The 21,668-nt window shown below is 54.8% G+C and overlaps 23 non-coding genes across 23 annotated transcripts; all 23 read right to left on the reverse strand.

Moving 5' to 3' along the window:
* Positions 1-125: 125 nt before the first annotated feature.
* LOC126089391 (5S ribosomal RNA) lies at positions 126-244 on the reverse strand. The gene has a single exon (XR_007520718.1). It is a non-coding gene; the product is annotated as a 5S ribosomal RNA (ribosomal RNA).
* An 843-nt stretch (positions 245-1,087) lies between these two features.
* Positions 1,088-1,206, reverse strand: LOC126089083 (5S ribosomal RNA). The gene has a single exon (XR_007520426.1). It is a non-coding gene; the product is annotated as a 5S ribosomal RNA (ribosomal RNA).
* Positions 1,207-2,047: 841 nt separating this feature from the next.
* Positions 2,048-2,166, reverse strand: LOC126089095 (5S ribosomal RNA). The gene has a single exon (XR_007520437.1). It is a non-coding gene; the product is annotated as a 5S ribosomal RNA (ribosomal RNA).
* Positions 2,167-3,004: 838 nt separating this feature from the next.
* On the reverse strand, positions 3,005-3,123 carry LOC126089107 (5S ribosomal RNA). The gene has a single exon (XR_007520448.1). It is a non-coding gene; the product is annotated as a 5S ribosomal RNA (ribosomal RNA).
* Positions 3,124-3,966: 843 nt separating this feature from the next.
* LOC126089119 (5S ribosomal RNA) lies at positions 3,967-4,085 on the reverse strand. The gene has a single exon (XR_007520459.1). It is a non-coding gene; the product is annotated as a 5S ribosomal RNA (ribosomal RNA).
* Positions 4,086-4,926: 841 nt separating this feature from the next.
* LOC126089131 (5S ribosomal RNA) lies at positions 4,927-5,045 on the reverse strand. Its single transcript, XR_007520470.1, has one exon. It is a non-coding gene; the product is annotated as a 5S ribosomal RNA (ribosomal RNA).
* An 845-nt stretch (positions 5,046-5,890) lies between these two features.
* Positions 5,891-6,009, reverse strand: LOC126089501 (5S ribosomal RNA). Its single transcript, XR_007520812.1, has one exon. It is a non-coding gene; the product is annotated as a 5S ribosomal RNA (ribosomal RNA).
* Positions 6,010-6,847: 838 nt separating this feature from the next.
* Positions 6,848-6,966, reverse strand: LOC126089142 (5S ribosomal RNA). Its single transcript, XR_007520481.1, has one exon. It is a non-coding gene; the product is annotated as a 5S ribosomal RNA (ribosomal RNA).
* Positions 6,967-7,809: 843 nt separating this feature from the next.
* Positions 7,810-7,928, reverse strand: LOC126089155 (5S ribosomal RNA). The gene has a single exon (XR_007520493.1). It is a non-coding gene; the product is annotated as a 5S ribosomal RNA (ribosomal RNA).
* Positions 7,929-8,772: 844 nt separating this feature from the next.
* LOC126089167 (5S ribosomal RNA) lies at positions 8,773-8,891 on the reverse strand. Its single transcript, XR_007520504.1, has one exon. It is a non-coding gene; the product is annotated as a 5S ribosomal RNA (ribosomal RNA).
* An 843-nt stretch (positions 8,892-9,734) lies between these two features.
* On the reverse strand, positions 9,735-9,853 carry LOC126089179 (5S ribosomal RNA). Its single transcript, XR_007520515.1, has one exon. It is a non-coding gene; the product is annotated as a 5S ribosomal RNA (ribosomal RNA).
* An 837-nt stretch (positions 9,854-10,690) lies between these two features.
* LOC126089137 (5S ribosomal RNA) lies at positions 10,691-10,809 on the reverse strand. Its single transcript, XR_007520476.1, has one exon. It is a non-coding gene; the product is annotated as a 5S ribosomal RNA (ribosomal RNA).
* Positions 10,810-11,652: 843 nt separating this feature from the next.
* Positions 11,653-11,771, reverse strand: LOC126089190 (5S ribosomal RNA). The gene has a single exon (XR_007520526.1). It is a non-coding gene; the product is annotated as a 5S ribosomal RNA (ribosomal RNA).
* Positions 11,772-12,607: 836 nt separating this feature from the next.
* On the reverse strand, positions 12,608-12,726 carry LOC126089201 (5S ribosomal RNA). The gene has a single exon (XR_007520537.1). It is a non-coding gene; the product is annotated as a 5S ribosomal RNA (ribosomal RNA).
* An 842-nt stretch (positions 12,727-13,568) lies between these two features.
* LOC126089138 (5S ribosomal RNA) lies at positions 13,569-13,687 on the reverse strand. Its single transcript, XR_007520477.1, has one exon. It is a non-coding gene; the product is annotated as a 5S ribosomal RNA (ribosomal RNA).
* Positions 13,688-14,530: 843 nt separating this feature from the next.
* Positions 14,531-14,649, reverse strand: LOC126089213 (5S ribosomal RNA). Its single transcript, XR_007520548.1, has one exon. It is a non-coding gene; the product is annotated as a 5S ribosomal RNA (ribosomal RNA).
* An 826-nt stretch (positions 14,650-15,475) lies between these two features.
* LOC126089225 (5S ribosomal RNA) lies at positions 15,476-15,594 on the reverse strand. Its single transcript, XR_007520559.1, has one exon. It is a non-coding gene; the product is annotated as a 5S ribosomal RNA (ribosomal RNA).
* An 843-nt stretch (positions 15,595-16,437) lies between these two features.
* On the reverse strand, positions 16,438-16,556 carry LOC126089237 (5S ribosomal RNA). Its single transcript, XR_007520570.1, has one exon. It is a non-coding gene; the product is annotated as a 5S ribosomal RNA (ribosomal RNA).
* Positions 16,557-17,399: 843 nt separating this feature from the next.
* Positions 17,400-17,518, reverse strand: LOC126089249 (5S ribosomal RNA). The gene has a single exon (XR_007520582.1). It is a non-coding gene; the product is annotated as a 5S ribosomal RNA (ribosomal RNA).
* Positions 17,519-18,361: 843 nt separating this feature from the next.
* LOC126089260 (5S ribosomal RNA) lies at positions 18,362-18,480 on the reverse strand. The gene has a single exon (XR_007520593.1). It is a non-coding gene; the product is annotated as a 5S ribosomal RNA (ribosomal RNA).
* Positions 18,481-19,323: 843 nt separating this feature from the next.
* LOC126089273 (5S ribosomal RNA) lies at positions 19,324-19,442 on the reverse strand. Its single transcript, XR_007520605.1, has one exon. It is a non-coding gene; the product is annotated as a 5S ribosomal RNA (ribosomal RNA).
* Positions 19,443-20,288: 846 nt separating this feature from the next.
* Positions 20,289-20,407, reverse strand: LOC126089030 (5S ribosomal RNA). The gene has a single exon (XR_007520375.1). It is a non-coding gene; the product is annotated as a 5S ribosomal RNA (ribosomal RNA).
* An 847-nt stretch (positions 20,408-21,254) lies between these two features.
* On the reverse strand, positions 21,255-21,373 carry LOC126089032 (5S ribosomal RNA). The gene has a single exon (XR_007520377.1). It is a non-coding gene; the product is annotated as a 5S ribosomal RNA (ribosomal RNA).
* Positions 21,374-21,668: the final 295 nt, after the last annotated feature.

Here is a 21,668-nt window from a genome sequence, read left to right on the forward strand (position 1 = left end):
GTTAATTACTGCATTTTCGTACCATTACAGTAGTTTAAAAGGCTTAAGGAAGCATCTTTGTCACAACAGAAAGGTAGTTTGAAAATTGGGCTGGCGACATTACAAAAAAAAAAAAACAGGAAGGGAGCCAACAGCACCCGGGTTTATCAGGCGGTCACCCATCCAAGTACTAGCCGGGCCCGATGATGCTTAACTTCGGTGATCGGACGAGAACCGGTGTATTCATCATGGTATGGCCGTTGGCGCTCATCTAATGTAGGAGCACGGCAGAATTCGCGTTCGGCTTTTCTCCCAACACACAAAATGTTAGTTTTCGGCCGCATTTGACGAAAGCGCTTCCTTCCGCAACCGCCAGTTCCTCGAGGACGGCGCGGGGAGGCGCGCCCGGCGTCCCAGCAGAGTGACGGCCGAATTGGCGGGCGCACCGCCGCGTGTGTGAGACGCACTGCTGCTCGTTGCACCCCCTGTCATTCGCTGGGTGCGTGCGGCCTTCGACACTAGCGGAGGACGAATCTTGTCCCTGGTGTTCAGCGGAGGGCCTGTGCGGGGTGTGGCAGTGTCGTGCTGGAGGGCCCACTGGTACGATGTGGGCTTCCTCGCCTCGCCTCGCCACGCCTCACACCAGGTGTCTGCGTAGTTTGCAGTGCATTCGCACCATTCCTATCCCTGTCCCTGACCCCGTCCCGACTTGTCCCGACTTTGCTCGACTGCCGCTCGCTGCCGCTCGGGTCGTGGTCCATATGACAGCGCAAGCACGACAAACGTCTGCGGGACGAGACGAGACGAGACGAGACGAGACGACTAAGGAATAAATTCGTGGTTACAAATCAAATTTGGAACTCTACACTCCTACACAAGAATAGGCGGTGACGTATTTCAGAAATCACCTGCCGATTCGTACTGTTTTGTCGTTTTCAAAGTCTTCTTGGCAAACTTGGTTAGCACATTCTCCCTCAAACTGAGTTAATTACTGCATTTTCGTACCATTACAGTAGTTTAAAAGGCTTAAGGAAGCATCTTTGTCACAACAGAAAGGTAGTTTGAAAATTGGGCTGGCGACATTACAAAAAAAAAAAAACAGGAAGGGAGCCAACAGCACCCGGGTTTCCCAGGCGGTCACCCATCCAAGTACTAGCCGGGCCCGATGATGCTTAACTTCGGTGATCGGACGAGAACCGGTGTATTCATCATGGTATGGCCGTTGGCGCTCATCTAATGTAGGAGCACGGCAGAATTCGCGTTCGGCTTTTCTCCCAACACACAAAATGTTAGTTTTCGGCCGCATTTGACGAAAGCGCTTCCTTCCGCAACCGCCAGTTCCTCGAGGACGGCGCGGGGAGGCGCGCCCGGCGTCCCAGCAGAGTGACGGCCGAATTGGCGGGCGCACCGCCGCGTGTGTGAGACGCACTGCTGCTCGTTGCACCCCCTGTCATTCGCTGGGTGCGTGCGGCCTTCGACACTAGCGGAGGACGAATCTTGTCCCTGGTGTTCAGCGGAGGGCCTGTGCGGGGTGTGGCAGTGTCGTGCTGGAGGGCCCACTGGTACGATGTGGGCTTCCTCGCCTCGCCTCGCCACGCCTCACACCAGGTGTCTGCGTAGTTTGCAGTGCATTCGCACCATTCCTATCCCTGTCCCTGACCCCGTCCCGACTTGTCCCGACTTTGCTCGACTGCCGCTCGCTGCCGCTCGGGTCGTGGTCCATATGACAGCGCAAGCACGACAAACGTCTGCGGGACGAGACGAGACGAGACGAGACGACTAAGGAATAAATTCGTGGTTACAAATCAAATTTGGAACTCTACACTCCTACACAAGAATAGGCGGTGACGTATTTCAGAAATCACCTGCCGATTCGTACTGTTTTGTCGTTTTCAAAGTCTTCTTGGCAAACTTGGTTAGCACATTCTCCCTCAAACTGAGTTAATTACTGCATTTTCGTACCATTACAGTAGTTTAAAAGGCTTAAGGAAGCATCTTTGTCACAACAGAAAGGTAGTTTGAAAATTGGGCTGGCGACATTACAAAAAAAAAAAAAAAACAGGAAGGGAGCCAACAGCACCCGGGTTTCCCAGGCGGTCACCCATCCAAGTACTAGCCGGGCCCGATGATGCTTAACTTCGGTGATCGGACGAGAACCGGTGTATTCATCATGGTATGGCCGTTGGCGCTCATCTAATGTAGGAGCACGGCAGAATTCGCGTTCGGCTTTTCTCCCAACACACAAAATGTTAGTTTTCGGCCGCATTTGACGAAAGCGCTTCCTTCCGCAACCGCCAGTTCCTCGAGGACGGCGCGGGGAGGCGCGCCCGGCGTCCCAGCAGAGTGACGGCCGAATTGGCGGGCGCACCGCCGCGTGTGTGAGACGCACTGCTGCTCGTTGCACCCCCTGTCATTCGCTGGGTGCGTGCGGCCTTCGACACTAGCGGAGGACGAATCTTGTCCCTGGTGTTCAGCGGAGGGCCTGTGCGGGGTGTGGCAGTGTCGTGCTGGAGGGCCCACTGGTACGATGTGGGCTTCCTCGCCTCGCCTCGCCTCGCCTCACACCAGGTGTCTGCGTAGTTTGCAGTGCATTCGCACCATTCCTATCCCTGTCCCTGACCCCGTCCCGACTTGTCCCGACTTTGCTCGACTGCCGCTCGCTGCCGCTCGGGTCGTGGTCCATATGACAGCGCAAGCACGACAAACGTCTGCGGGACGAGACGAGACGAGACGAGACGACTAAGGAATAAGTTCGTGGTTACAAATCAAATTTGGAACTCAACACACCTACACAACAATAGGCGGTGACGTATTTCAGAAATCACCTGCCGATTCGTAGTGTTTTGTCGTTTTCAAAGTCTTCTTGGCAAACTTGGTTAGCACATTCTCCCTCAAACTGAGTTAATTACTGCATTTTCGTACCATTACAGTAGTTTAAAAGGCTTAAGGAAGCATCTTTGTCACAACAGAAAGGTAGTTTGAAAATTGGGCTGGCGACATTACAAAAAAAAAAAAACAGGAAGGGAGCCAACAGCACCCGGGTTTCCCAGGCGGTCACCCATCCAAGTACTAGCCGGGCCCGATGATGCTTAACTTCGGTGATCGGACGAGAACCGGTGTATTCATCATGGTATGGCCGTTGGCGCTCATCTAATGTAGGAGCACGGCAGAATTCGCGTTCGGCTTTTCTCCCAACACACAAAATGTTAGTTTTCGGCCGCATTTGACGAAAGCGCTTCCTTCCGCAACCGCCAGTTCCTCGAGGACGGCGCGGGGAGGCGCGCCCGGCGTCCCAGCAGAGTGACGGCCGAATTGGCGGGCGCACCGCCGCGTGTGTGAGACGCACTGCTGCTCGTTGCACCCCCTGTCATTCGCTGGGTGCGTGCGGCCTTCGACACTAGCGGAGGACGAATCTTGTCCCTGGTGTTCAGCGGAGGGCCTGTGCGGGGTGTGGCAGTGTCGTGCTGGAGGGCCCACTGGTACGATGTGGGCTTCCTCGCCTCGCCTCGCCTCGCCTCACACCAGGTGTCTGCGTAGTTTGCAGTGCATTCGCACCATTCCTATCCCTGTCCCTGACCCCGTCCCGACTTGTCCCGACTTTGCTCGACTGCCGCTCGCTGCCGCTCGGGTCGTGGTCCATATGACAGCGCAAGCACGACAAACGTCTGCGGGACGAGACGAGACGAGACGAGACGAGACGACTAAGGAATAAATTCGTGGTTACAAATCAAATTTGGAACTCTACACTCCTACACAAGAATAGGCGGTGACGTATTTCAGAAATCACCTGCCGATTCGTACTGTTTTGTCGTTTTCAAAGTCTTCTTGGCAAACTTGGTTAGCACATTCTCCCTCAAACTGAGTTAATTACTGCATTTTCGTACCATTACAGTAGTTTAAAAGGCTTAAGGAAGCATCTTTGTCACAACAGAAAGGTAGTTTGAAAATTGGGCTGGCGACATTACAAAAAAAAAAAAACAGGAAGGGAGCCAACAGCACCCGGGTTTCCCAGGCGGTCACCCATCCAAGTACTAGCCGGGCCCGATGATGCTTAACTTCGGTGATCGGACGAGAACCGGTGTATTCATCATGGTATGGCCGTTGGCGCTCATCTAATGTAGGAGCACGGCAGAATTCGCGTTCGGCTTTTCTCCCAACACACAAAATGTTAGTTTTCGGCCGCATTTGACGAAAGCGCTTCCTTCCGCAACCGCCAGTTCCTCGAGGACGGCGCGGGGAGGCGCGCCCGGCGTCCCAGCAGAGTGACGGCCGAATTGGCGGGCGCACCGCCGCGTGTGTGAGACGCACTGCTGCTCGTTGCACCCCCTGTCATTCGCTGGGTGCGTGCGGCCTTCGACACTAGCGGAGGACGAATCTTGTCCCTGGTGTTCAGCGGAGGGCCTGTGCGGGGTGTGGCAGTGTCGTGCTGGAGGGCCCACTGGTACGATGTGGGCTTCCTCGCCTCGCCTCGCCACGCCTCACACCAGGTGTCTGCGTAGTTTGCAGTGCATTCGCACCATTCCTATCCCTGTCCCTGACCCCGTCCCGACTTGTCCCGACTTTGCTCGACTGCCGCTCGCTGCCGCTCGGGTCGTGGTCCATATGACAGCGCAAGCACGACAAACGTCTGCGGGACGAGACGAGACGAGACGAGACGACTAAGGAATAAATTCGTGGTTACAAATCAAATTTGGAACTCTACACTCCTACACAAGAATAGGCGGTGACGTATTTCAGAAATCACCTGCCGATTCGTACTGTTTTGTCGTTTTCAAAGTCTTCTTGGCAAACTTGGTTAGCACATTCTCCCTCAAACTGAGTTAATTACTGCATTTTCGTACCATTACAGTAGTTTAAAAGGCTTAAGGAAGCATCTTTGTCACAACAGAAAGGTAGTTTGAAAATTGGGCTGGCGACATTACAAAAAAAAAAAAAAAACAGGAAGGGAGCCAACAGCACCCGGGTTTCCCAGGCGGTCACCCATCCAAGTACTAGCCGGGCCCGATGATGCTTAACTTCGGTGATCGGACGAGAACCGGTGTATTCATCATGGTATGGCCGTTGGCGCTCATCTAATGTAGGAGCACGGCAGAATTCGCGTTCGGCTTTTCTCCCAACACACAAAATGTTAGTTTTCGGCCGCATTTGACGAAAGCGCTTCCTTCCGCAACCGCCAGTTCCTCGAGGACGGCGCGGGGAGGCGCGCCCGGCGTCCCAGCAGAGTGACGGCCGAATTGGCGGGCGCACCGCCGCGTGTGTGAGACGCACTGCTGCTCGTTGCACCCCCTGTCATTCGCTGGGTGCGTGCGGCCTTCGACACTAGCGGAGGACGAATCTTGTCCCTGGTGTTCAGCGGAGGGCCTGTGCGGGGTGTGGCAGTGTCGTGCTGGAGGGCCCACTGGTACGATGTGGGCTTCCTCGCCTCGCCTCGCCTCGCCTCACACCAGGTGTCTGCGTAGTTTGCAGTGCATTCGCACCATTCCTATCCCTGTCCCTGACCCCGTCCCGACTTGTCCCGACTTTGCTCGACTGCCGCTCGCTGCCGCTCGGGTCGTGGTCCATATGACAGCGCAAGCACGACAAACGTCTGCGGGACGAGACGAGACGAGACGAGACGAGACGACTAAGGAATAAATTCGTGGTTACAAATCAAATTTGGAACTCTACACTCCTACACAAGAATAGGCGGTGACGTAATTCAGAAATCACCTGCCGATTCGTACTGTTTTGTCGTTTTCAAAGTCTTCTTGGCAAACTTGGTTAGCACATTCTCCCTCAAACTGAGTTAATTACTGCATTTTCGTACCATTACAGTAGTTTAAAAGGCTTAAGGAAGCATCTTTGTCACAACAGAAAGGTAGTTTGAAAATTGGGCTGGCGACATTACAAAAAAAAAAAAAAACAGGAAGGGAGCCAACAGCACCCGGGTTTCCCAGGCGGTCACCCATCCAAGTACTAGCCGGGCCCGATGATGCTTAACTTCGGTGATCGGACGAGAACCGGTGTTTTCATCATGGTATGGCCGTTGGCGCTCATCTAATGTAGGAGCACGGCAGAATTCGCGTTCGGCTTTTCTCCCAACACACAAAATGTTAGTTTTCGGCCGCATTTGACGAAAGCGCTTCCTTCCGCAACCGCCAGTTCCTCGAGGACGGCGCGGGGAGGCGCGCCCGGCGTCCCAGCAGAGTGACGGCCGAATTGGCGGGCGCACCGCCGCGTGTGTGAGACGCACTGCTGCTCGTTGCACCCCCTGTCATTCGCTGGGTGCGTGCGGCCTTCGACACTAGCGGAGGACGAATCTTGTCCCTGGTGTTCAGCGGAGGGCCTGTGCGGGGTGTGGCAGTGTCGTGCTGGAGGGCCCACTGGTAGCGATGTGGGCTTCCTCGCCTCGCCTCGCCTCGCCTCACACCAGGTGTCTGCGTAGTTTGCAGTGCATTCGCACCATTCCTATCCCTGTCCCTGACCCCGTCCCGACTTGTCCCGACTTTGCTCGACTGCCGCTCGCTGCCGCTCGGGTCGTGGTCCATATGACAGCGCAAGCACGACAAACGTCTGCGGGACGAGACGAGACGAGACGAGACGACTAAGGAATAAGTTCGTGGTTACAAATCAAATTTGGAACTCAACACACCTACACAACAATAGGCGGTGACGTATTTCAGAAATCACCTGCCGATTCGTAGTGTTTTGTCGTTTTCAAAGTCTTCTTGGCAAACTTGGTTAGCACATTCTCCCTCAAACTGAGTTAATTACTGCATTTTCGTACCATTACAGTAGTTTAAAAGGCTTAAGGAAGCATCTTTGTCACAACAGAAAGGTAGTTTGAAAATTGGGCTGGCGACATTACAAAAAAAAAAAACAGGAAGGGAGCCAACAGCACCCGGGTTTCCCAGGCGGTCACCCATCCAAGTACTAGCCGGGCCCGATGATGCTTAACTTCGGTGATCGGACGAGAACCGGTGTATTCATCATGGTATGGCCGTTGGCGCTCATCTAATGTAGGAGCACGGCAGAATTCGCGTTCGGCTTTTCTCCCAACACACAAAATGTTAGTTTTCGGCCGCATTTGACGAAAGCGCTTCCTTCCGCAACCGCCAGTTCCTCGAGGACGGCGCGGGGAGGCGCGCCCGGCGTCCCAGCAGAGTGACGGCCGAATTGGCGGGCGCACCGCCGCGTGTGTGAGACGCACTGCTGCTCGTTGCACCCCCTGTCATTCGCTGGGTGCGTGCGGCCTTCGACACTAGCGGAGGACGAATCTTGTCCCTGGTGTTCAGCGGAGGGCCTGTGCGGGGTGTGGCAGTGTCGTGCTGGAGGGCCCACTGGTACGATGTGGGCTTCCTCGCCTCGCCTCGCCTCGCCTCACACCAGGTGTCTGCGTAGTTTGCAGTGCATTCGCACCATTCCTATCCCTGTCCCTGACCCCGTCCCGACTTGTCCCGACTTTGCTCGACTGCCGCTCGCTGCCGCTCGGGTCGTGGTCCATATGACAGCGCAAGCACGACAAACGTCTGCGGGACGAGACGAGACGAGACGAGACGAGACGACTAAGGAATAAATTCGTGGTTACAAATCAAATTTGGAACTCTACACTCCTACACAAGAATAGGCGGTGACGTAATTCAGAAATCACCTGCCGATTCGTACTGTTTTGTCGTTTTCAAAGTCTTCTTGGCAAACTTGGTTAGCACATTCTCCCTCAAACTGAGTTAATTACTGCATTTTCGTACCATTACAGTAGTTTAAAAGGCTTAAGGAAGCATCTTTGTCACAACAGAAAGGTAGTTTGAAAATTGGGCTGGCGACATTACAAAAAAAAAAAAACAGGAAGGGAGCCAACAGCACCCGGGTTTCCCAGGCGGTCACCCATCCAAGTACTAGCCGGGCCCGATGATGCTTAACTTCGGTGATCGGACGAGAACCGGTGTATTCATCATGGTATGGCCGTTGGCGCTCATCTAATGTAGGAGCACGGCAGAATTCGCGTTCGGCTTTTCTCCCAACACACAAAATGTTAGTTTTCGGCCGCATTTGACGAAAGCGCTTCCTTCCGCAACCGCCAGTTCCTCGAGGACGGCGCGGGGAGGCGCGCCCGGCGTCCCAGCAGAGTGACGGCCGAATTGGCGGGCGCACCGCCGCGTGTGTGAGACGCACTGCTGCTCGTTGCACCCCCTGTCATTCGCTGGGTGCGTGCGGCCTTCGACACTAGCGGAGGACGAATCTTGTCCCTGGTGTTCAGCGGAGGGCCTGTGCGGGGTGTGGCAGTGTCGTGCTGGAGGGCCCACTGGTACGATGTGGGCTTCCTCGCCTCGCCTCGCCTCGCCTCACACCAGGTGTCTGCGTAGTTTGCAGTGCATTCGCACCATTCCTATCCCTGTCCCTGACCCCGTCCCGACTTGTCCCGACTTTGCTCGACTGCCGCTCGCTGCCGCTCGGGTCGTGGTCCATATGACAGCGCAAGCACGACAAACGTCTGCGGGACGAGACGAGACGAGACGAGACGAGACGACTAAGGAATAAATTCGTGGTTACAAATCAAATTTGGAACTCTACACTCCTACACAAGAATAGGCGGTGACGTATTTCAGAAATCACCTGCCGATTCGTACTGTTTTGTCGTTTTCAAAGTCTTCTTGGCAAACTTGGTTAGCACATTCTCCCTCAAACTGAGTTAATTACTGCATTTTCGTACCATTACAGTAGTTTAAAAGGCTTAAGGAAGCATCTTTGTCACAACAGAAAGGTAGTTTGAAAATTGGGCTGGCGACATTACAAAAAAAAAAAAAACAGGAAGGGAGCCAACAGCACCCGGGTTTCCCAGGCGGTCACCCATCCAAGTACTAGCCGGGCCCGATGATGCTTAACTTCGGTGATCGGACGAGAACCGGTGTATTCATCATGGTATGGCCGTTGGCGCTCATCTAATGTAGGAGCACGGCAGAATTCGCGTTCGGCTTTTCTCCCAACACACAAAATGTTAGTTTTCGGCCGCATTTGACGAAAGCGCTTCCTTCCGCAACCGCCAGTTCCTCGAGGACGGCGCGGGGAGGCGCGCCCGGCGTCCCAGCAGAGTGACGGCCGAATTGGCGGGCGCACCGCCGCGTGTGTGAGACGCACTGCTGCTCGTTGCACCCCCTGTCATTCGCTGGGTGCGTGCGGCCTTCGACACTAGCGGAGGACGAATCTTGTCCCTGGTGTTCAGCGGAGGGCCTGTGCGGGGTGTGGCAGTGTCGTGCTGGAGGGCCCACTGGTACGATGTGGGCTTCCTCGCCTCGCCTCGCCTCGCCTCACACCAGGTGTCTGCGTAGTTTGCAGTGCATTCGCACCATTCCTATCCCTGTCCCTGACCCCGTCCCGACTTGTCCCGACTTTGCTCGACTGCCGCTCGCTGCCGCTCGGGTCGTGGTCCATATGACAGCGCAAGCACGACAAACGTCTGCGGGACGAGACGAGACGAGACGAGACGAGACGACTAAGGAATAAATTCGTGGTTACAAATCAAATTTGGAACTCTACACTCCTACACAAGAATAGGCGGTGACGTAATTCAGAAATCACCTGCCGATTCGTACTGTTTTGTCGTTTTCAAAGTCTTCTTGGCAAACTTGGTTAGCACATTCTCCCTCAAACTGAGTTAATTACTGCATTTTCGTACCATTACAGTAGTTTAAAAGGCTTAAGGAAGCATCTTTGTCACAACAGAAAGGTAGTTTGAAAATTGGGCTGGCGACATTACAAAAAAAAAAAAACAGGAAGGGAGCCAACAGCACCCGGGTTTCCCAGGCGGTCACCCATCCAAGTACTAGCCGGGCCCGATGATGCTTAACTTCGGTGATCGGACGAGAACCGGTGTATTCATCATGGTATGGCCGTTGGCGCTCATCTAATGTAGGAGCACGGCAGAATTCGCGTTCGGCTTTTCTCCCAACACACAAAATGTTAGTTTTCGGCCGCATTTGACGAAAGCGCTTCCTTCCGCAACCGCCAGTTCCTCGAGGACGGCGCGGGGAGGCGCGCCCGGCGTCCCAGCAGAGTGACGGCCGAATTGGCGGGCGCACCGCCGCGTGTGTGAGACGCACTGCTGCTCGTTGCACCCCCTGTCATTCGCTGGGTGCGTGCGGCCTTCGACACTAGCGGAGGACGAATCTTGTCCCTGGTGTTCAGCGGAGGGCCTGTGCGGGGTGTGGCAGTGTCGTGCTGGAGGGCCCACTGGTACGATGTGGGCTTCCTCGCCTCGCCTCGCCTCGCCTCACACCAGGTGTCTGCGTAGTTTGCAGTGCATTCGCACCATTCCTATCCCTGTCCCTGACCCCGTCCCGACTTGTCCCGACTTTGCTCGACTGCCGCTCGCTGCCGCTCGGGTCGTGGTCCATATGACAGCGCAAGCACGACAAACGTCTGCGGGACGAGACGAGACGAGACGAGACGACTAAGGAATAAGTTCGTGGTTACAAATCAAATTTGGAACTCAACACACCTACACAACAATAGGCGGTGACGTATTTCAGAAATCACCTGCCGATTCGTAGTGTTTTGTCGTTTTCAAAGTCTTCTTGGCAAACTTGGTTAGCACATTCTCCCTCAAACTGAGTTAATTACTGCATTTTCGTACCATTACAGTAGTTTAAAAGGCTTAAGGAAGCATCTTTGTCACAACAGAAAGGTAGTTTGAAAATTGGGCTGGCGACATTACAAAAAAAAAAAACAGGAAGGGAGCCAACAGCACCCGGGTTTCCCAGGCGGTCACCCATCCAAGTACTAGCCGGGCCCGCTGATGCTTAACTTCGGTGATCGGACGAGAACCGGTGTATTCATCATGGTATGGCCGTTGGCGCTCATCTAATGTAGGAGCACGGCAGAATTCGCGTTCGGCTTTTCTCCCAACACACAAAATGTTAGTTTTCGGCCGCATTTGACGAAAGCGCTTCCTTCCGCAACCGCCAGTTCCTCGAGGACGGCGCGGGGAGGCGCGCCCGGCGTCCCAGCAGAGTGACGGCCGAATTGGCGGGCGCACCGCCGCGTGTGTGAGACGCACTGCTGCTCGTTGCACCCCCTGTCATTCGCTGGGTGCGTGCGGCCTTCGACACTAGCGGAGGACGAATCTTGTCCCTGGTGTTCAGCGGAGGGCCTGTGCGGGGTGTGGCAGTGTCGTGCTGGAGGGCCCACTGGTACGATGTGGGCTTCCTCGCCTCGCCTCGCCTCGCCTCACACCAGGTGTCTGCGTAGTTTGCAGTGCATTCGCACCATTCCTATCCCTGTCCCTGACCCCGTCCCGACTTGTCCCGACTTTGCTCGACTGCCGCTCGCTGCCGCTCGGGTCGTGGTCCATATGACAGCGCAAGCACGACAAACGTCTGCGGGACGAGACGAGACGAGACGAGACGAGACGACTAAGGAATAAATTCGTGGTTACAAATCAAATTTGGAACTCTACACTCCTACACAAGAATAGGCGGTGACGTAATTCAGAAATCACCTGCCGATTCGTACTGTTTTGTCGTTTTCAAAGTCTTCTTGGCAAACTTGGTTAGCACATTCTCCCTCAAACTGAGTTAATTACTGCATTTTCGTACCATTACAGTAGTTTAAAAGGCTTAAGGAAGCATCTTTGTCACAACAGAAAGGTAGTTTGAAAATTGGGCTGGCGACATTACAAAAAAAAAAAAACAGGAAGGGAGCCAACAGCACCCGGGTTTCCCAGGCGGTCACCCATCCAAGTACTAGCCGGGCCCGATGATGCTTAACTTCGGTGATCGGACGAGAACCGGTGTATTCATCATGGTATGGCCGTTGGCGCTCATCTAATGTAGGAGCACGGCAGAATTCGCGTTCGGCTTTTCTCCCAACACACAAAATGTTAGTTTTCGGCCGCATTTGACGAAAGCGCTTCCTTCCGCAACCGCCAGTTCCTCGAGGACGGCGCGGGGAGGCGCGCCCGGCGTCCCAGCAGAGTGACGGCCGAATTGGCGGGCGCACCGCCGCGTGTGTGAGACGCACTGCTGCTCGTTGCACCCCCTGTCATTCGCTGGGTGCGTGCGGCCTTCGACACTAGCGGAGGACGAATCTTGTCCCTGGTGTTCAGCGGAGGGCCTGTGCGGGGTGTGGCAGTGTCGTGCTGGAGGGCCCACTGGTACGATGTGGGCTTCCTCGCCTCGCCTCGCCTCGCCTCACACCAGGTGTCTGCGTAGTTTGCAGTGCATTCGCACCATTCCTATCCCTGTCCCTGACCCCGTCCCGACTTGTCCCGACTTTGCTCGACTGCCGCTCGCTGCCGCTCGGGTCGTGGTCCATATGACAGCGCAAGCACGACAAACGTCTGCGGGACGAGACGAGACGAGACGAGACGACTAAGGAATAAGTTCGTGGTTACAAATCAAATTTGGAACTCAACACACCTACACAACAATAGGCGGTGACGTATTTCAGAAATCACCTGCCGATTCGTAGTGTTTTGTCGTTTTCAAAGTCTTCTTGGCAAACTTGGTTAGCACATTCTCCCTCAAACTGAGTTAATTACTGCATTTTCGTACCATTACAGTAGTTTAAAAGGCTTAAGGAAGCATCTTTGTCACAACAGAAAGGTAGTTTGAAAATTGGGCTGGCGACATTACAAAAAAAAAAACAGGAAGGGAGCCAACAGCACCCGGGTTTCCCAGGCGGTCACCCATCCAAGTACTAGCCGGGCCCGATGATGCTTAACTTCGGTGATCGGACGAGAACCGGTGTATTCATCATGGTATGGCCGTTGGCGCTCATCTAATGTAGGAGCACGGCAGAATTCGCGTTCGGCTTTTCTCCCAACACACAAAATGTTAGTTTTCGGCCGCATTTGACGAAAGCGCTTCCTTCCGCAACCGCCAGTTCCTCGAGGACGGCGCGGGGAGGCGCGCCCGGCGTCCCAGCAGAGTGACGGCCGAATTGGCGGGCGCACCGCCGCGTGTGTGAGACGCACTGCTGCTCGTTGCACCCCCTGTCATTCGCTGGGTGCGTGCGGCCTTCGACACTAGCGGAGGACGAATCTTGTCCCTGGTGTTCAGCGGAGGGCCTGTGCGGGGTGTGGCAGTGTCGTGCTGGAGGGCCCACTGGTACGATGTGGGCTTCCTCGCCTCGCCTCGCCTCGCCTCACACCAGGTGTCTGCGTAGTTTGCAGTGCATTCGCACCATTCCTATCCCTGTCCCTGACCCCGTCCCGACTTGTCCCGACTTTGCTCGACTGCCGCTCGCTGCCGCTCGGGTCGTGGTCCATATGACAGCGCAAGCACGACAAACGTCTGCGGGACGAGACGAGACGAGACGAGACGAGACGACTAAGGAATAAATTCGTGGTTACAAATCAAATTTGGAACTCTACACTCCTACACAAGAATAGGCGGTGACGTAATTCAGAAATCACCTGCCGATTCGTACTGTTTTGTCGTTTTCAAAGTCTTCTTGGCAAACTTGGTTAGCACATTCTCCCTCAAACTGAGTTAATTACTGCATTTTCGTACCATTACAGTAGTTTAAAAGGCTTAAGGAAGCATCTTTGTCACAACAGAAAGGTAGTTTGAAAATTGGGCTGGCGACATTACAAAAAAAAAAAACAGGAAGGGAGCCAACAGCACCCGGGTTTCCCAGGCGGTCACCCATCCAAGTACTAGCCGGGCCCGCTGATGCTTAACTTCGGTGATCGGACGAGAACCGGTGTATTCATCATGGTATGGCCGTTGGCGCTCATCTAATGTAGGAGCACGGCAGAATTCGCGTTCGGCTTTTCTCCCAACACACAAAATGTTAGTTTTCGGCCGCATTTGACGAAAGCGCTTCCTTCCGCAACCGCCAGTTCCTCGAGGACGGCGCGGGGAGGCGCGCCCGGCGTCCCAGCAGAGTGACGGCCGAATTGGCGGGCGCACCGCCGCGTGTGTGAGACGCACTGCTGCTCGTTGCACCCCCTGTCATTCGCTGGGTGCGTGCGGCCTTCGACACTAGCGGAGGACGAATCTTGTCCCTGGTGTTCAGCGGAGGGCCTGTGCGGGGTGTGGCAGTGTCGTGCTGGAGGGCCCACTGGTACGATGTGGGCTTCCTCGCCTCGCCTCGCCTCGCCTCACACCAGGTGTCTGCGTAGTTTGCAGTGCATTCGCACCATTCCTATCCCTGTCCCTGACCCCGTCCCGACTTGTCCCGACTTTGCTCGACTGCCGCTCGCTGCCGCTCGGGTCGTGGTCCATATGACAGCGCAAGCACGACAAACGTCTGCGGGACGAGACGAGACGAGACGAGACGAGACGACTAAGGAATAAATTCGTGGTTACAAATCAAATTTGGAACTCTACACTCCTACACAAGAATAGGCGGTGACGTAATTCAGAAATCACCTGCCGATTCGTACTGTTTTGTCGTTTTCAAAGTCTTCTTGGCAAACTTGGTTAGCACATTCTCCCTCAAACTGAGTTAATTACTGCATTTTCGTACCATTACAGTAGTTTAAAAGGCTTAAGGAAGCATCTTTGTCACAACAGAAAGGTAGTTTGAAAATTGGGCTGGCGACATTACAAAAAAAAAAAAACAGGAAGGGAGCCAACAGCACCCGGGTTTCCCAGGCGGTCACCCATCCAAGTACTAGCCGGGCCCGATGATGCTTAACTTCGGTGATCGGACGAGAACCGGTGTATTCATCATGGTATGGCCGTTGGCGCTCATCTAATGTAGGAGCACGGCAGAATTCGCGTTCGGCTTTTCTCCCAACACACAAAATGTTAGTTTTCGGCCGCATTTGACGAAAGCGCTTCCTTCCGCAACCGCCAGTTCCTCGAGGACGGCGCGGGGAGGCGCGCCCGGCGTCCCAGCAGAGTGACGGCCGAATTGGCGGGCGCACCGCCGCGTGTGTGAGACGCACTGCTGCTCGTTGCATTCGCTGGGTGCGTGCGGCCTTCGACACTAGCGGAGGACGAATCTTGTCCCTGGTGTTCAGCGGAGGGCCTGTGCGGGGTGTGGCAGTGTCGTGCTGGAGGGCCCACTGGTACGATGTGGGCTTCCTCGCCTCGCCTCGCCTCGCCTCACACCAGGTGTCTGCGTAGTTTGCAGTGCATTCGCACCATTCCTATCCCTGTCCCTGACCCCGTCCCGACTTGTCCCGACTTTGCTCGACTGCCGCTCGCTGCCGCTCGGGTCGTGGTCCATATGACAGCGCAAGCACGACAAACGTCTGCGGGACGAGACGAGACGAGACGAGACGACTAAGGAATAAGTTCGTGGTTACAAATCAAATTTGGAACTCAACACACCTACACAACAATAGGCGGTGACGTATTTCAGAAATCACCTGCCGATTCGTAGTGTTTTGTCGTTTTCAAAGTCTTCTTGGCAAACTTGGTTAGCACATTCTCCCTCAAACTGAGTTAATTACTGCATTTTCGTACCATTACAGTAGTTTAAAAGGCTTAAGGAAGCATCTTTGTCACAACAGAAAGGTAGTTTGAAAATTGGGCTGGCGACATTACAAAAAAAAAAACAGGAAGGGAGCCAACAGCACCCGGGTTTCCCAGGCGGTCACCCATCCAAGTACTAGCCGGGCCCGATGATGCTTAACTTCGGTGATCGGACGAGAACCGGTGTATTCATCATGGTATGGCCGTTGGCGCTCATCTAATGTAGGAGCACGGCAGAATTCGCGTTCGGCTTTTCTCCCAACACACAAAATGTTAGTTTTCGGCCGCATTTGACGAAAGCGCTTCCTTCCGCAACCGCCAGTTCCTCGAGGACGGCGCGGGGAGGCGCGCCCGGCGTCCCAGCAGAGTGACGGCCGAATTGGCGGGCGCACCGCCGCGTGTGTGAGACGCACTGCTGCTCGTTGCACCCCCTGTCATTCGCTGGGTGCGTGCGGCCTTCGACACTAGCGGAGGACGAATCTTGTCCCTGGTGTTCAGCGGAGGGCCTGTGCGGGGTGTGGCAGTGTCGTGCTGGAGGGCCCACTGGTACGATGTGGGCTTCCTCGCCTCGCCTCGCCTCGCCTCACACCAGGTGTCTGCGTAGTTTGCAGTGCATTCGCACCATTCCTATCCCTGTCCCTGACCCCGTCCCGACTTGTCCCGACTTTGCTCGACTGCCGCTCGCTGCCGCTCGGGTCGTGGTCCATATGACAGCGCAAGCACGACAAACGTCTGCGGGACGAGACGAGACGAGACGAGACGAGACGACTAAGGAATAAATTCGTGGTTACAAATCAAATTTGGAACTCTACACTCCTACACAAGAATAGGCGGTGACGTAATTCAGAAATCACCTGCCGATTCGTACTGTTTTGTCGTTTTCAAAGTCTTCTTGGCAAACTTGGTTAGCACATTCTCCCTCAAACTGAGTTAATTACTGCATTTTCGTACCATTACAGTAGTTTAAAAGGCTTAAGGAAGCATCTTTGTCACAACAGAAAGGTAGTTTGAAAATTGGGCTGGCGACATTACAAAAAAAAAAAAACAGGAAGGGAGCCAACAGCACCCGGGTTTCCCAGGCGGTCACCCATCCAAGTACTAGCCGGGCCCGATGATGCTTAACTTCGGTGATCGGACGAGAACCGGTGTATTCATCATGGTATGGCCGTTGGCGCTCATCTAATGTAGGAGCACGGCAGAATTCGCGTTCGGCTTTTCTCCCAACACACAAAATGTTAGTTTTCGGCCGCATTTGACGAAAGCGCTTCCTTCCGCAACCGCCAGTTCCTCGAGGACGGCGCGGGGAGGCGCGCCCGGCGTCCCAGCAGAGTGACGGCCGAATTGGCGGGCGCACCGCCGCGTGTGTGAGACGCACTGCTGCTCGTTGCACCCCCTGTCATTCGCTGGGTGCGTGCGGCCTTCGACACTAGCGGAGGACGAATCTTGTCCCTGGTGTTCAGCGGAGGGCCTGTGCGGGGTGTGGCAGTGTCGTGCTGGAGGGCCCACTGGTACGATGTGGGCTTCCTCGCCTCGCCTCGCCTCGCCTCACACCAGGTGTCTGCGTAGTTTGCAGTGCATTCGCACCATTCCTATCCCTGTCCCTGACCCCGTCCCGACTTGTCCCGACTTTGCTCGACTGCCGCTCGCTGCCGCTCGGGTCGTGGTCCATATGACAGCGCAAGCACGACAAACGTCTGCGGGACGAGACGAGACGAGACGAGACGAGACGACTAAGGAATAAATTCGTGGTTACAAATCAAATTTGGAACTCTACACTCCTACACAAGAATAGGCGGTGACGTATTTCAGAAATCACCTGCCGATTCGTACTGTTTTGTCGTTTTCAAAGTCTTCTTGGCAAACTTGGTTAGCACATTCTCCCTCAAACTGAGTTAATTACTGCATTTTCGTACCATTACAGTAGTTTAAAAGGCTTAAGGAAGCATCTTTGTCACAACAGAAAGGTAGTTTGAAAATTGGGCTGGCGACATTACAAAAAAAAAAAAACAGGAAGGGAGCCAACAGCACCCGGGTTTCCCAGGCGGTCACCCATCCAAGTACTAGCCGGGCCCGATGATGCTTAACTTCGGTGATCGGACGAGAACCGGTGTATTCATCATGGTATGGCCGTTGGCGCTCATCTAATGTAGGAGCACGGCAGAATTCGCGTTCGGCTTTTCTCCCAACACACAAAATGTTAGTTTTCGGCCGCATTTGACGAAAGCGCTTCCTTCCGCAACCGCCAGTTCCTCGAGGACGGCGCGGGGAGGCGCGCCCGGCGTCCCAGCAGAGTGACGGCCGAATTGGCGGGCGCACCGCCGCGTGTGTGAGACGCACTGCTGCTCGTTGCACCCCCTGTCATTCGCTGGGTGCGTGCGGCCTTCGACACTAGCGGAGGACGAATCTTGTCCCTGGTGTTCAGCGGAGGGCCTGTGCGGGGTGTGGCAGTGTCGTGCTGGAGGGCCCACTGGTACGATGTGGGCTTCCTCGCCTCGCCTCGCCTCGCCTCACACCAGGTGTCTGCGTAGTTTGCAGTGCATTCGCACCATTCCTATCCCTGTCCCTGACCCCGTCCCGACTTGTCCCGACTTTGCTCGACTGCCGCTCGCTGCCGCTCGGGTCGTGGTCCATATGACAGCGCAAGCACGACAAACGTCTGCGGGACGAGACGAGACGAGACGAGACGAGACGACTAAGGAATAAATTCGTGGTTACAAATCAAATTTGGAACTCTACACTCCTACACAAGAATAGGCGGTGACGTAATTCAGAAATCACCTGCCGATTCGTACTGTTTTGTCGTTTTCAAAGTCTTCTTGGCAAACTTGGTTAGCACATTCTCCCTCAAACTGAGTTAATTACTGCATTTTCGTACCATTACAGTAGTTTAAAAGGCTTAAGGAAGCATCTTTGTCACAACAGAAAGGTAGTTTGAAAATTGGGCTGGCGACATTACAAAAAAAAAAAAACAGGAAGGGAGCCAACAGCACCCGGGTTTCCCAGGCGGTCACCCATCCAAGTACTAGCCGGGCCCGATGATGCTTAACTTCGGTGATCGGACGAGAACCGGTGTATTCATCATGGTATGGCCGTTGGCGCTCATCTAATGTAGGAGCACGGCAGAATTCGCGTTCGGCTTTTCTCCCAACACACAAAATGTTAGTTTTCGGCCGCATTTGACGAAAGCGCTTCCTTCCGCAACCGCCAGTTCCTCGAGGACGGCGCGGGGAGGCGCGCCCGGCGTCCCAGCAGAGTGACGGCCGAATTGGCGGGCGCACCGCCGCGTGTGTGAGACGCACTGCTGCTCGTTGCACCCCCTGTCATTCGCTGGGTGCGTGCGGCCTTCGACACTAGCGGAGGACGAATCTTGTCCCTGGTGTTCAGCGGAGGGCCTGTGCGGGGTGTGGCAGTGTCGTGCTGGAGGGCCCACTGGTACGATGTGGGCTTCCTCGCCTCGCCTCGCCTCGCCTCACACCAGGTGTCTGCGTAGTTTGCAGTGCATTCGCACCATTCCTATCCCTGTCCCTGACCCCGTCCCGACTTGTCCCGACTTTGCTCGACTGCCGCTCGCTGCCGCTCGGGTCGTGGTCCATATGACAGCGCAAGCACGACAAACGTCTGCGGGACGAGACGAGACGAGACGAGACGAGACGACTAAGGAATAAATTCGTGGTTACAAATCAAATTTGGAACTCTACACTCCTACACAAGAATAGGCGGTGACGTAATTCAGAAATCACCTGCCGATTCGTACTGTTTTGTCGTTTTCAAAGTCTTCTTGGCAAACTTGGTTAGCACATTCTCCCTCAAACTGAGTTAATTACTGCATTTTCGTACCATTACAGTAGTTTAAAAGGCTTAAGGAAGCATCTTTGTCACAACAGAAAGGTAGTTTGAAAATTGGGCTGGCGACATTACAAAAAAAAAAAAACAGGAAGGGAGCCAACAGCACCCGGGTTTCCCAGGCGGTCACCCATCCAAGTACTAGCCGGGCCCGATGATGCTTAACTTCGGTGATCGGACGAGAACCGGTGTATTCATCATGGTATGGCCGTTGGCGCTCATCTAATGTAGGAGCACGGCAGAATTCGCGTTCGGCTTTTCTCCCAACACACAAAATGTTAGTTTTCGGCCGCATTTGACGAAAGCGCTTCCTTCCGCAACCGCCAGTTCCTCGAGGACGGCGCGGGGAGGCGCGCCCGGCGTCCCAGCAGAGTGACGGCCGAATTGGCGGGCGCACCGCCGCGTGTGTGAGACGCACTGCTGCTCGTTGCACCCCCTGTCATTCGCTGGGTGCGTGCGGCCTTCGACACTAGCGGAGGACGAATCTTGTCCCTGGTGTTCAGCGGAGGGCCTGTGCGGGGTGTGGCAGTGTCGTGCTGGAGGGCCCACTGGTACGATGTGGGCTTCCTCGCCTCGCCTCGCCTCGCCTCACACCAGGTGTCTGCGTAGTTTGCAGTGCATTCGCACCATTCCTATCCCTGTCCCTGACCCCGTCCCGACTTGTCCCGACTTTGCTCGACTGCCGCTCGCTGCCGCTCGGGTCGTGGTCCATATGACAGCGCAAGCACGACAAACGTCTGCGGGACGAGACGAGACGAGACGAGACGAGACGACTAAGGAATAAATTCGTGGTTACAAATCAAATTTGGAACTCTACACTCCTACACAAGAATAGGCGGTGACGTATTTCAGAAATCACCTGCCGATTCGTACTGTTTTGTCGTTTTCAAAGTCTTCTTGGCAAACTTGGTTAGCACATTCTCCCTCAAACTGAGTTAATTACTGCATTTTCGTACCATTACAGTAGTTTAAAAGGCTTAAGGAAGCATCTTTGTCACAACAGAAAGGTAGTTTGAAAATTGGGCTGGCGACATTACAAAAAAAAAAAAAAAACAGGAAGGGAGCCAACAGCACCCGGGTTTCCCAGGCGGTCACCCATCCAAGTACTAGCCGGGCCCGATGATGCTTAACTTCGGTGATCGGACGAGAACCGGTATATTCATCATGGTATGGCCGTTGGCGCTCATCTAATGTAGGAGCACGGCAGAATTCGCGTTCGGCTTTTCTCCCAACACACAAAATGTTAGTTTTCGGCCGCATTTGACGAAAGCGCTTCCTTCCGCAACCGCCAGTTCCTCGAGGACGGCGCGGGGAGGCGCGCCCGGCGTCCCAGCAGAGTGACGGCCGAATTGGCGGGCGCACCGCCGCGTGTGTGAGACGCACTGCTGCTCGTTGCACCCCCTGTCATTCGCTGGGTGCGTGCGGCCTTCGACACTAGCGGAGGACGAATCTTGTCCCTGGTGTTCAGCGGAGGGCCTGTGCGGGGTGTGGCAGTGTCGTGCTGGAGGGCCCACTGGTACGATGTGGGCTTCCTCGCCTCGCCTCGCCTCGCCTCACACCAGGTGTCTGCGTAGTTTGCAGTGCATTCGCACCATTCCTATCCCTGTCCCTGACCCCGTCCCGACTTGTCCCGACTTTGCTCGACTGCCGCTCGCTGCCGCTCGGGTCGTGGTCCATATGACAGCGCAAGCACGACAAACGTCTGCGGGACGAGACGAGACGAGACGAGACGAGACGACTAAGGAATAAATTCGTGGTTACAAATCAAATTTGGAACTCTACACTCCTACACAAGAATAGGCGGTGACGTATTTCAGAAATCACCTGCCGATTCGTACTGTTTTGTCGTTTTCAAAGTCTTCTTGGCAAACTTGGTTAGCACATTCTCCCTCAAACTGAGTTAATTACTGCATTTTCGTACCATTACAGTAGTTTAAAAGGCTTAAGGAAGCATCTTTGTCACAACAGAAAGGTAGTTTGAAAATTGGGCTGGCGACATTACAAAAAAAAAAAAAAAAACAGGAAGGGAGCCAACAGCACCCGGGTTTCCCAGGCGGTCACCCATCCAAGTACTAGCCGGGCCCGATGATGCTTAACTTCGGTGATCGGACGAGAACCGGTATATTCATCATGGTATGGCCGTTGGCGCTCATCTAATGTAGGAGCACGGCAGAATTCGCGTTCGGCTTTTCTCCCAACACACAAAATGTTAGTTTTCGGCCGCATTTGACGAAAGCGCTTCCTTCCGCAACCGCCAGTTCCTCGAGGACGGCGCGGGGAGGCGCGCCCGGCGTCCCAGCAGAGTGACGGCCGAATTGGCGGGCGCACCGCCGCGTGTGTGAGACGCACTGCTGCTCGTTGCACCCCCTGTCATTCGCTGGGTGCGTGCGGCCTTCGACACTAGCGGAGGACGAATCTTGTCCCTGGTGTTCAGCGGAGGGC

Source organism: Schistocerca cancellata, chromosome 6 (genome assembly GCF_023864275.1).
Source record: "Schistocerca cancellata isolate TAMUIC-IGC-003103 chromosome 6, iqSchCanc2.1, whole genome shotgun sequence".
NCBI classification, from domain to species: domain Eukaryota; kingdom Metazoa; phylum Arthropoda; class Insecta; order Orthoptera; family Acrididae; genus Schistocerca; species Schistocerca cancellata.